This window comes from Triturus cristatus, chromosome 2_1 (genome assembly GCF_964204655.1).
Source record: "Triturus cristatus chromosome 2_1, aTriCri1.1, whole genome shotgun sequence".
Classification (NCBI taxonomy): domain Eukaryota; kingdom Metazoa; phylum Chordata; class Amphibia; order Caudata; family Salamandridae; genus Triturus; species Triturus cristatus.
In genome coordinates, this window is record NC_140581.1 from 576,607,009 (window position 1) to 576,619,849 (window position 12,841).

The following is a 12,841-nucleotide window of genomic DNA, read 5'->3' on the forward strand; positions in this document are numbered from 1 at the left end:
AGTCCTAACAGCCCCCCTGGTCTCCCACTTCAAAGAAAAGAATCACAGCGAAGCCGAGTTCACCTGGCTGGTAATTGACAAACCGTCCATCCCACTAAGAGGCGGCGATACCCAAAGACTCCTGAATAGGTGCGAATGCCGTTGGATCTCCCGCTTTAACTCCATTGAGCAGGGCCTGAATTCCCTTGTTGAATGGAACTCTACCCTTGCATGATTGTGATCCTTTGCATGTTTGTGATCTACTGATCTGCCTTCTTTACAGCCGATACGTTCTCCATCCTTGCTTATTTAATTTGTACTTTGTACGTATTTATTTTTTCCCTCCCCCTGTACAAACCAACCCCCCCCACCCCCCCCCGTCTCCTTCCCCCCCCAACCCCCCCTCTCTTCCCCCCCCCTCCCCCCCACCCGGTTCACCCCAAAGTATACGTTTTGATTTTCCTTCTGTCTTTGCCTTTTTTTAAGTATACTGGTCACATTCATTTACAAATTTGCTGATTGTTCTTTTGTTATCTACACATTTTCATCCCATTTCCTTCCCCCTTTTCCTCCCCTTCCCGCCCACCCCCCCCCTCTCCTTTTTTTTCCCCACCCCCACATATGTCTACCCATGATGTATTATCTGGAAAACTGCCTGTCAATTGCCCATGACTTTATTGAAACGATTGTATTGTATTTATTGTGAATTCTGTATAAGTTGCTCTTCGTCCTAATTTGGCTCGCTTTGGGTCTATTGATTTGACCATATTGTTTTCATTGTTTTCCCTTCAAATGTTATCCTTTTACTCCTCTTTTTCTCACTCGAGCGATACACACGTCTTTGCGGGTTTTTACACCACCGGTTGCCATGACTCCTTCTCCGTTCTATTGGTGACCTTTCCGCTTCACTCCCCTTTCAGCACCCCCCAGCCTATCGTCCCCCAGCACCCAACCACGCGCGTCCTGCCACCGGTTCCTTCCCGTTGATTGGTTGACGCTCCTCGTGACCTGGAAGCACTGACCACATAAACTCTCGCCAGTGCCCTTCCGTCTTCACTCTCTGCCTGATTCATACCGGCACGCCCCTCTTCACGGACCCCCTCTCGGTGATTCACTCGCCTCGCCAAATTGTAAGTAAGTTCTGCTCGCGCTTTTTCTCCCCGGAACCGTCCATCTGCCCCGTTTCTAACCTCCCCTTTCCTTTCCAGCTTCCTCATTGATTGCTCTCCGCTTCCCTCCCGAAGTAAGTGTCTCCCTTACTCCCTTCTTTTCCACTGTTCCCCCCTGCCTATTCCTCCCTCCTTGTCCTTTGTCCCCTTCCAGCGTGAACTACCACGGACCCTTCTAACGTCACGTGGTCCAGCGTTGCCGTTTCGTTCGGCTCGCCCTTTCCGAAGGAGTAAGTGGTTTATCGCTCCTATCTTTTCTGCTGTCTCCCTCCCCACGTCCTACCTGTTCCTTTCCTCACCACCAGCTTTCTTCCCCCGTCTAGCTTGGACTTCCCCGGACCCGTCTGACTCCACACGGGGTCCAGCATTGCCGATTCACCTGGCTCGCCCCTTCCATGCGAGTAAGTTCCTTGTTCATTGTTTTGCCCCTTGTCACTTCCCGTTTTCCCTTACAGTGGCACTCCTTTGCACCCCCGCTACCATCAACCTGTGCGATTTCTCCTTCTTTTCACTTCGTTATCAGTTATTTGCATAATTCTACCACACTGCTCACCATTTCTTGGCCCCGGTCGCTATTTACTCTACCTCTGCCTACTCGGGCACGCCTCACCCGACTCTCGCGCCGTTGTGATACCCGCTCTCGCCCTCACCACTCGTCCGATCACTGCTCCTTGGCCTACGGCCATACATTAGACCCATACCCACGACCACTTTACGTCGCCGTGCTCACAACCATTCACACGACTGTCCCCTTTTCTCCCTCGTTTTGGTCCAGCTTTTGAGAATTGTTTTTCTTTACCCTAGCACTGTTCAAAATATGTGTAACCAGTCCTGATGATGGCCCTGAGTGTTACGGGCCGAAACGCCGTCGACTTCAACAGCGTTACTGTTGGCGCATTTACAAACATGGGCATTTGCTTTACTGTCCTTTGAATTCCCATACATTTACTGTGTAAATGCCCTAACTTTGGCATATTCAAAATACCATTGTTCTCCTTGTTGCGCCGTTTCACCGCTGTATATACCACTTTATGTGTCACTTGCGCCGTCACCAACTCCACGAGCACTTGTGCACAGTATTTTTTCGGTTACACTTTCACTAAGTGTCACGCAGTGCTTTTTAAACCTATATGATATGTACATATGACGCAATATGTTCATCATTTGTTGAAAATACAACTCTTTCCTACTAACTTGGTCTCCTGTTGTCCTCTGTGTATGGATTCATTCCTCTGATACTGTAACATACAGCTCACCTTTGAATTACTTGTCCTTCCACTGAATTCCACGTTGAGACATTGTTGTCTGATATCATGTACTGCCCCAGTCTCACTGTGGTTTATGGGCTACCTCCTGTGGTCTGATACTGCCTACTCCGAGGGAGTTGAGGCCATACCGCTGAACACAGTCGCCGTCCCCGAGGACCGGGACACGCTACCCGAGCCCAATGACCCTCTTCCGGAAGAAGAAACCTTTCCGATGACGGGTCAGTGCATCCAGATCCTGAGCCACTGACTGAGCTCGAGGACCTGCCCGAGATGGCCCAGTGGCACTGCGAGGGAGGTCCCTCCCGAGAAGAATTCTGCAGGGAACAGGCCACCTGCCCTTCCCTCATTGGACCCCGACAGCAGGCTGAAGCCCAGGCAGCAGGCGACCAGTCCGGAACCCACTGGGTATATTGGGAAAACGGCCTCCTGTACAGCAAACAGAAGTCGGCCGAGCTGGGATCGGCCCGAGTACTGGTGGTACCCCTGCGCTTCCGAAGTCTCCTCCTGGGCCTAGCCCATGATGTACCCCTGGCAGGACACTTAGGCCAAGACAAAACCTATCAGCGACTAGTTACCCACTTCTATTGGCCCAAGATGTGAGCGAATGTGGAGGCCCACTGCAAGTCATGCCTCACGTGCCAGGCCAGCGGAAAAAGTGGTGGGAAGCGCAAGGCTCCGCTACAACCCTTCCCCGTTGTTAGTACCCCTTTTGAGCAGGTGGGAATCGACATCGTGGGACCCCTGGATCCCAAGACCGCCCAAGGCCACTGATTCATCCTCGTCCTGGTGGACCATGCCACCCGCTACCCCGAGGCCATTCCCCTCCGCACCGTGACGGCCCCCGTGGTAGGCTGGGCCTTGATGGGGATCATCTCCCGCGTGGGGTTCCCTCGCGAAGTCGTGAGTGATCGTGGCACGAACTTTATCTCCAAATACATGAGGTCCCTATGGCAGCAGTGCGGGGTATCATACAAGTTCACCACCCCATACCACCCCCAAGGGAATGGCCTAGTCGAGCGATTTAACAGGACCCTGAAAGGGATGATCATGGGCCTCGAAGAACCCCTACGCCGGAGATAGGACATCCTCCTCCCCTGCCTCCTGTTTGCCTACCGGGAGGTTCCCCAAAAATCTCTGGGGTTCAGCCCGTTCGAATTACTGTACGGACACCCCGTCCGGGGACCCCTGAGCCTGGTCAAAGAGGGCTGGGAAACGACTCTCCGGGGGACCCCTCCTGATGTGTTCCGCTATATCCTGGCGCTCCGCAACCAGACCCGGAAATTCCGACAGCTCGCCGAGGCAAACCTCGAGGCTAGCCAGGAAGAGATGAAGCGCTGGTATGACCAGAATGCCACGCTGGTCGAGTTTCAGCCGGGCCAACAGGTCTGGGTCATGGCCCCGGTGAAACCCTGCGCCTTCCAAGACAAATGGACTGGTCCCTTCAAAGTGGTCGAGCGGAAGAGTCAAGTCACGTATCTAGTTGATGTGCAGTCCCCGCGGAACCCCCTCCGGGTCCTCCACGTGAACCGCCTCAAACCCCACTTTGTGAGGACGGAGTTGAGTTTGCTCCTGGCCACCGACGATGGGACTGAAGAAGACACAGAGCCCCTTCCAGACCCCCTGTGTGCTAAAGAGACAGATGGCTCCGTAGAGGGGGTGAGACTGTCAACCACCCTCACCCCCCAACAGTTCGACGACTGTCGCCAGCTACTAAGACAATTCACAGACCTCTTCTCCCTAACCCCTAGGGTCACCGACTGGTGTGTCCACGACGTAGACACCGGCGACAGCCCGCCAGTGAGACACCGAGCCTACCGGGTCCCTGACCGGGTCAGAACCTGCATCCAGACCGAAGTAACCAAGATGTTGGCCCTCGGGGTGATTGAACCCTCCGACAGCCCCTGGGCCAGCCCGGTAGTCCTGGTCCCGAAAGCGGCCGCCCCTGGTGTCGCCCCCGAGCTGAGATTCTGTGTGGACTACCGGGGACTCAATGCGGTCACCCGAGCGGACGCTCACCCTATCCCCCGCGCAGACGAGCTCATCGACCGCCTCGGGGCCACTCGCTACCTCAGCACCTTCGACCTAACCTGCGGATACTGGTAGATTGCACTCACTGAGGGAGCCAAGGAGCGCTCCGCCTTCTCCACCCCGGATGGGCACTATCGCTTTAGGGTTATGCCGTTTGGAATGAAAAATGCCCCAGCCACCTTCCAGCGACTGGTGAACAGGGTCCTGGCCGGACTAGAGGGGTTCAGCGCAGTGTACCTAGACGACATAGCAGTATTCAGCTCCCAATGGACCAAACACCTCCAGCACCTCCGGCAAGTACTGCTGGCCCTGCGCCAGGCCGGCCTAACCATCAAAGCCAGCAAATGTCAAATTGGACAAGGCTCAGTGATCTATCTGGGGCACCAGGTGGGAAGCGGGCAGGTCGCCCCCCTCCAGCCGAAGATCGACGCCATCTTGTCCTGGGAACCCCCCACGACCCAAACGGAAGTCCGGGCCTTCCTGGGCCTCACCGGTTACTACCGGAGGTTTATCAAGAACTATGGTAGCCTCGCAGGCCCCCTCACAGAGTTAACCTCCAAAAAGCACCCGAAGAAGATACAGTGGACTCCCCCGTGCCAGGAAGCGCTCGACGCCTTGAAAGCCGCTATATGTACTGCCCCGGTACTCAAAGCCCCGACTACTCCCAGGAGTTTGTGGTCCAGATGGACGCTTCAGAACACGGCATTGGGGCAGTCCTCTCACAGTTCAACGACAAAGGCATAGATCAGCCCATAGCCTTCATCAGCCGAAGGTTGCTACCTCGAGAACAGCGGTGGAGCACCATTGAAAGGGAGACCTTCGCAGTAGTCTGGGCCCTCAAAAAGCTACGGCCCTACTTGTTCGGAACCCACTTCCGAGTTCAAACGGATCATCGACCCTTGCGGTGGCTGATGCAAATGAGAGGAGAAAACCCAAAGCTGCTACGATGGTCAATCTCCCTCCAGGGGATGGACTTCACTGTGGAGCATCGCCCCGGGACTGACCACGCCAACGCTGACGGCCTGTCCCGATTCTTCTGCTTCAGCGAGGAGAACCCCCAAGTGGATGGGTAGTTCTCCCCGCCTTTCAGCTGGGGGGGGCACGTGTGAGACCGGCCTCGTGGCGTGGGCCCTCCCGACCAGCAAGCCACCCTGCAACCGCACCTGATCCCCGATGTCACAGACTTCCGGCCGCCCTGACCCCACAAACCCGATGGCCGGCCGGGGCACCAGCCGAACCCACAACACTACCACGCATGCCCGGCTGAGGGAGCGGGAAACCCCCAAGCAAGACCAGGAGACGCCGTCTCAGTCACACCTCTGATATCCTCCCCCCAGGGAGGGTTTCGATCGGCCACCATGCCCCCGGTGAGCGGGCGCCTCGCCTGCTGGGCGTCTGGAGTCCCTCCCAGACCCACCTGAACAGATCAAAGGGCCGAGCGACAGGAAATCCCAACACACCGCCCCCAGGCACCAAGACCCCTCTCAGCGAGGACTCCGGACTTCAAAGAGGAGGGGGAGTATAACAAGGGGTGCTGAAGGGACGGGAGGCAGAGAAGACCTGGACCTACGAGAGCCCTGCTGACCTGGTCACGGCTCGATCTATCCCTGAACCGAAGAACGCTACCCGAACTCTGAACCATCTGAGCCCTGCTGACATCGTCGCGGCTCCCCGAACTCTGAACCATCTGAGCCCTGCTGACGCTGTCGCGGCTCCCCGAACTCTGAACCATCTGAGCCCTGCTGACGCTGTCGCGGCTCCCCGAACTCTGAACCATCTGAGCCCTGCTGACGCTGTCGCGGCTCCCCGAACTCTAAACAACCTGAGCCCTGCTGACGCTGTCGCGGCTCCCCGAACTCTGAACCATCTGAGCCCTGCTGATGCTGTCACGGCTCCCCGACTCCGAAACCACCTGTGCCTGCTGAGTGACTTGTGGCGCTCCCCTCCAGGGGAATCGGCAGAGATTGCCGAGAGAAACAACATCCCCCCAGCTCGAGGATTGGGAGCTGTGCGAAGGATACTCCGCAGAGACACTGAATTCAAAGACTGTCCCACTACCCCCACACCCCCATCACGAGACCGCCGCCGCTTGTGGCATTGATTTAATACCTGCATCTCGGATCATAAAGATCCCTTGAAACTATCGATAAAGTATACTGTATTACGAAGAACTACTGTGTGGTGTCCCTCTGTCATATAGTGCAAGCTCAGCGTGTGCGATCCTAGGAACGAGACCCTTCCAGGAAGGGCCTCCCCGCCCTTGCTCAGCCTAACTCTGGGAGAGGTGGGTCAAAGGGTGGTCAGGAACGTATTCCGAAGCCCCCTGGAGAACGCCTTTCTAACAGCCCCCCTCCTAAGATATCAGCCCAGCACAGACCCTCAAACCTGGTCCTAGAGAAGCCCTACTCTGCCCGTGCCCTCACTATTGAATCCTTTCTCCCGGAAGGGTATTCCTCGAGCTCCCCAATCCCCCCCACCTGACAAGAAATTACTTTCTCCTCCGCACAACAACACTTCTATTACACCCCTTACGGAACCCGCCTCCCTTCGAACCCAGACAAAATGCCTCTGGCCACGCTAATTGTTGCCACCCCACGAACACCAAATTACCTGAAACCTGACGGGCCGAATTCTTTTGCGATTAATTTCCCCTCCAACCTCTCAAGTAAAGCGAAGAAAAATTTCAAACATAGACTGATCAGACAGCACCCCAAAACACATTCGCAGACACCTTCCACTGCTCCTCCAAAGGGCAGATGAAAATGGATCTTATCTTCCATACTGAAAGAACCGACAATTGGAACGCCATCCTCACCACATATCTCCACATCTCCAAAACAACCATCACATCCCATAGCCGCAAACTGACGACCTCTCTCTCGAACCACCAGACGCAAAGCGGGAACATCTCATAACCATCTACTCGAATGGCACAGTCCTGATACAAGCTAATAACAATAACCTCGAGGTTTTCGACTCCTTCTTTCTCTCGCTAACAAAGGCCCCCTTGCACATTACTCGACCCAGCCTGACCCCTCTCTTCCGCCCAGTGAGCCTGCCACATCATGTGAGGCGCCAGACCCTTCTCGCGTCCTCTACGAGAACCTCCTCCCCGCCCTCAGGAGTCACCTCCCGCAACTCTGCACCTCCGAATAACGATCCCATCCCCCCTGGCAGATGACCCTCCCACCCTTGCCTCCTCTCCCTTCCTAACCAGCCAATCATGAATGAGGCATACTCCCAAGCTCAGTCTCCCTACGACTCTACTCCACCCGCAGGCCACACAAAGCCAAATCCATGATATGAGCCAGTGCTCCTCCTGCCCGTGATCCTTCCCAGACACAAACCAGGTAGCTCCTCTTCCAATAGCCACTATAACAGGGACCCACCCCCCTCCGCCTCAGGCAACTCTGCCCGCAACACCCTTCCTCCCACCTTGGATAGCATGATGCATCGCCTCATCCACCTTGAAACTCACCTTGAAATCCTGATCCGAGGCCTGAATGAAACTTTAACCAACCTGGACACAATCCAAAAGCCCATTCATCCCCCCACCACAGTGTCAAATTTCACCCAACCCTGGCCTGCCAAGGTACTGCCCCCCAGCGGGCCCCTTGTCCCCCCCCACGTCCCGGTCATCAACCCCTAGAAGAACGGTTACTGAGAATCGCTTAGAGAGACCCAGAAGATCAAAAGTCGCAATGTCCTCTCGGGAAGCGGCAGACCTAGCCTCAACCTGCGACTCTCCCTCCAATTCCTCCCCCAAATCTATGATCCAAGTGATTACGGGAGTCGGAAGAGAACACCCTCCACCAAAAGATCCTAGACCACCGGCTCACCTAACTTCTCTACCTAGAGCCCCATCTACTAAGAATCTGAGCAATGAAGTGTCCACCATTAACTGCATGCTCCTATACTGCAGATCAGCCTCTAAACTTGCAACCGAACTAGCAGAAGCCATCCTCCCCATGATATAGACATAGCATTCATCACGGAGACCTGGCTCAACAATCTCTCTTACCCTAGCATGAACATGCTGGTGCCTCCTCGATTTATATTGATCAACAAAGACAGAAAAGTGCAAAGAGGAGGGGGTATAGCAATCATTCACAAGAATAACATCTCCATTATGGAAACTGCCTGTATAGCTCCTTTGAATGTCACTCAGACAACATCAAGACAAGTGATAACAGACCATCCCTCTGCCACCTCCTGTACCACCCCCAGGTAACTCTTCCGAATTCGAGGAACACCTCTCCGACTTGATTACCCATTGCTCACTTGGAAACTCAAACAACATAATTCTTGGCGACCTCAATCTAAGATGGAATGAAACAAAAAATAAAACGCTAATTCAAACCCTAAACAACCTCCTACTGGAAAACAATCTGACCCAACACTGCTCAGAGGAAAACGCATCACAGAAGAGCAACACTTGACGCAATTATTTCCCAAAGCAATGCAATCACCATCGACAATATCCTTCCGGTAGACCGGTCTGACCATCACATCATCCTATTTCACATCAACCAATCGGTCCTAACTCAACACCCCACGCAGGACTCCCCTAATGGACTAGAAACACAGCTCAGATCCCTCGAGCTGATCTAGAAGAAAGGATAAGCTCGCTCCTCCCATCATCACTGATCACCTCCCAACTACCGAACTCACCTACAACTCAAATTTGACTCTCACCCTGGACTAGCCTCTCTGAAACTAAACAAATCCAGGAGCATTCCATCCAGATCATGGTTCACCACTGACATCAACGAAGAAAGAACACAACTAAGAGCCTCAGAAAGAATGTGGAGGAACAATCCCACCGTCTTCCACCGTGAGCAACTCCAAGCAGCCCGCAGGAAATACAAAAAGCACATTAAGAACACAAAAACATCTTTCTTCTGCTCCGCGCTAGACAACGCAAAAAACAGACCTAAAGAGCTATTCAATATCATCAGGAAACAAACCTCCAAACCCGTTGCCTCCTCAACTCAGGCATCCAAAGAACGTTGTAACAACTTCACCATCTTTTTCAACGACAAAATCTCCAAGATCGATCTCTCACTCGGCTCCAATCTCATACCCTCCCCCGAGATCCAGTCGCCTGAAACCAACGACAGCACTTCCTTGAACCCCCCAAAACACTGGTCTTCCTTCATTCCCATTCAGGAAGTAGAGATAGTCAAACTAATCTCCAACGCTAAACCCTCATTCCACACCCTTGATCAGCTACCCCCTCAACTGACTAAGGGCTTGAAGCTCGTCCTAGCCCCGCTATTGTTTAAGATCATAAATAGCTCTCTGAGATCAGGATTGCCTCAAGTCGGTCAAGTCACACCACTGCTGAAAAAGCCTTACCTAGACACTGAGGATTTAAATAACTTCAGACCTGACTCGAACCTACCTCTTCTGTCCAAAATCCTGGAAGATGTGTACTTTCTCAACTGACCCAACACTTGGACAACATCAACCTTCTAGATCCCCACCAATCAGGCTTTAGAAAAGGCTGCAGCACTGAAACCGCAATCCTTAATGTCATAGACGATCTACACAAATCACTTGACTCGGACCAATGTTGCCTTCTCATCCTCCTGGATCCATCGGCTGCATTCGATGCGGTCGATGCCAATCTTCTCATCAAGGTTTTACAAGAAAGGGCAGGTCTTGAAGAGACGGTCCTACACTGGTTCTCTTCCTTCCTCCATAACCGCTCACAAAGAATAAAAATCAAAAACTTCGAGTCTGACCATCACCCCATTAACAGGGGTGTTCTGCAAGGGTCAGTGCTCTCCCCTCAGCTTTTCAACATTTACATTGAACCCCTTACCACTCTACTCAGAAAATCCAACATCCCTTTCCACCTATATGCTGATGACAAGCAGTTATATTTGGAAACCACCTCCATTGATGACATCCAGAGACTCAACACCATGCTCAGTGAGGTACAACATTGGCTCTCAAGTAATCACCTAAAACTCAATCAAGAGAAAACGGAAATACTCCTCATCTCCAACAAAGAAGAGAACCTCCAAATTGCAGGGCGGATTTGGTAAAATCTCTAGGTATCACACTAGACCCGAAACTGGACATGAAAAAACACATTGCAAGATCCGCTAAAAGTGCCTTCCTCAATTTGAAATTATTGCAGAAAATAAAACCCTTCCTCCCGCCCAAGGACCTTCAACAAGGCACCCAAGCACTGGTGCTCTCCAGACTCGATTATGGGATTGCAGCCCTGACTGGTACAGCAAAATCCTACCTAGCCCCCCTCAAAACCACCTTTAATGCAGCAGCCAGAATGGTCACCAGAACTAAGAAATTCAACCACATCTCGCCCACACTCAGAGAGCTAAAATGGCTCCCAATTGAAATGTGAGCCAGCTTCAGCCCACCTCACGCACAAAGCCCTTCACACAGGCAAACCGGAATACCTGGCCGCCAAACTCAAAAATGCCAGCCAGTCCAGGAACCTCAGGAGTTTCAACACTCTGCTACTCATCCCGCTGAAAACACGCAAGCAAAAAACTGCGGCTATGTCGTTCGTTGGAAACACGCCCAAAATCAGGAAATCCACCCCCCCACATCAGAACGATCCCCTTGCTTCCAAAATTCAAAAAACAGCTCAAAGTCCTCTTCCTCGACCGCTCACTAGCAAACCTATAAGATCCAAGGAAGTACCTTAGCCGGCACACCATCTAACTTTAACTCTGTGCCCTGTGACACTGACTCTGATCAAGAAAACTTATCGGATTCTCGTCTTGTGTGACCTGCACCCTCCTTGTTTCCTTCTGCTCAATCACTCCTATGTTTGAACTATGTCCGTTGCGAATCCTTGTGTTCTACTATAATCTCTGTATTGCCTCTTTGCATATAAGTTACCTGCTATGAAGCGCTCTGATAACCCCGGGTCCAGCTAGCGCTATCAAAAACTCCTAAACTAAATAAATAAATAAATAAAATAAATAACGAATGGATGTCTAAAATACCTTGAGAATTCAGACCCCAGCCATGCAAGACCACATTCACACATACCTTAAACAAAAAGGGGCCCTATTGGAATTAGCTGCATCCACCACCCATCCTAGGATGGTTATCATTGCCATCTTCCCAGCGTTCCTACCAAAGCTAACACTAAGAGACTACCAACGTGGTTTGAACAATGAGCCAAGAAAGATACCTGGTGCCACCACAACCCCGGGCCAAAGTATATTATTTTTACTCCTCGGTGCATAATATGCATTCCATGACATTTGAAGACCCGTACTTTCTCGATACCTTGTCTGACATTATACTCACATACTTCGAGCACATCAATGGTTCAGTGTCATCTTGCATGGTCAAGTGGGAGGCCTTTAAGGTCATAATTCTAAGTGTTGGTATCCACATGGTCTCTGGGGTGCAGACAATGATTCTCCGTGAACTGGATGCCTCAGAAATGGGATATGTTACAGCGGAGCAACCACTGTCCTTGACCATTCACTCCACCCTCATTGACTCCACTTCGCTAAGTCGAGCCCTGTCTCTTTGAACAGCTTTACTGCTTAGACTATGGGGGATATTCTCAAGAACGTGTGATAACTACCACAAAAGTAGCTTAACACAACTTCTCACATCGCAGTCTATTGCGGGAAAATAACACCTTGTCAACGTGGTATTCTCAATACTGTGGCACCATGCGATAGGCCCACGATAACACGTCAAATGCCCATGATAAAGTCAACGCGACACTGCAAAAGCGCGAAACACCAACGCCAAAAAAGTTGAGATGAGGCCAATCACGACACAAAAACCAGCGAAAACAAGCCAGAGGCCTGCAATTTCCCCGCGTTATGTGGGAAAATGCACCATAAAAGCCACAGAATTATAAGGGAGATAAAAAGCAACTTCGTAGCACCATGGATGCATCCGGACCGAGTGCAGAGGCCAACATGAACCCCACAAGCCCCACTAGCCACCAGCAAGGAACAACGGGGTTGGGGAAGGCCAAGGAGAAGAGTGAGAGGAAGACGGGGTGCAGTCCGTAGGGAAAGCAGATCAGCGTCACGGAGGTAACAGAACACTACCATCAACTGACACACAATTATACCACCGTGAATGCAGTTGGAGTGTCGAGGAGGTCAATGGAGGAGGACAAGAGGTGCTGGCATGATGTGAAAAGCCAAACCAAGCACAAACCCACTGCCAACAGGGAGGCAGCAACGGCGACAGGAGGTGGGAGTCCTGCGCCACAGCTGGAGGAAACTGAGACCAGAGTCATCAATGTGGAGATGCTACAAGGAGGTGGGAGTCAGGACACAGGCCGAGAGGACCTTACGCAACATCAACAGGGTGAGTAATGACCAGGGACTGGGGAGATGGGCACAATGGCATACATGCACAACAATGTGTAGCACACTG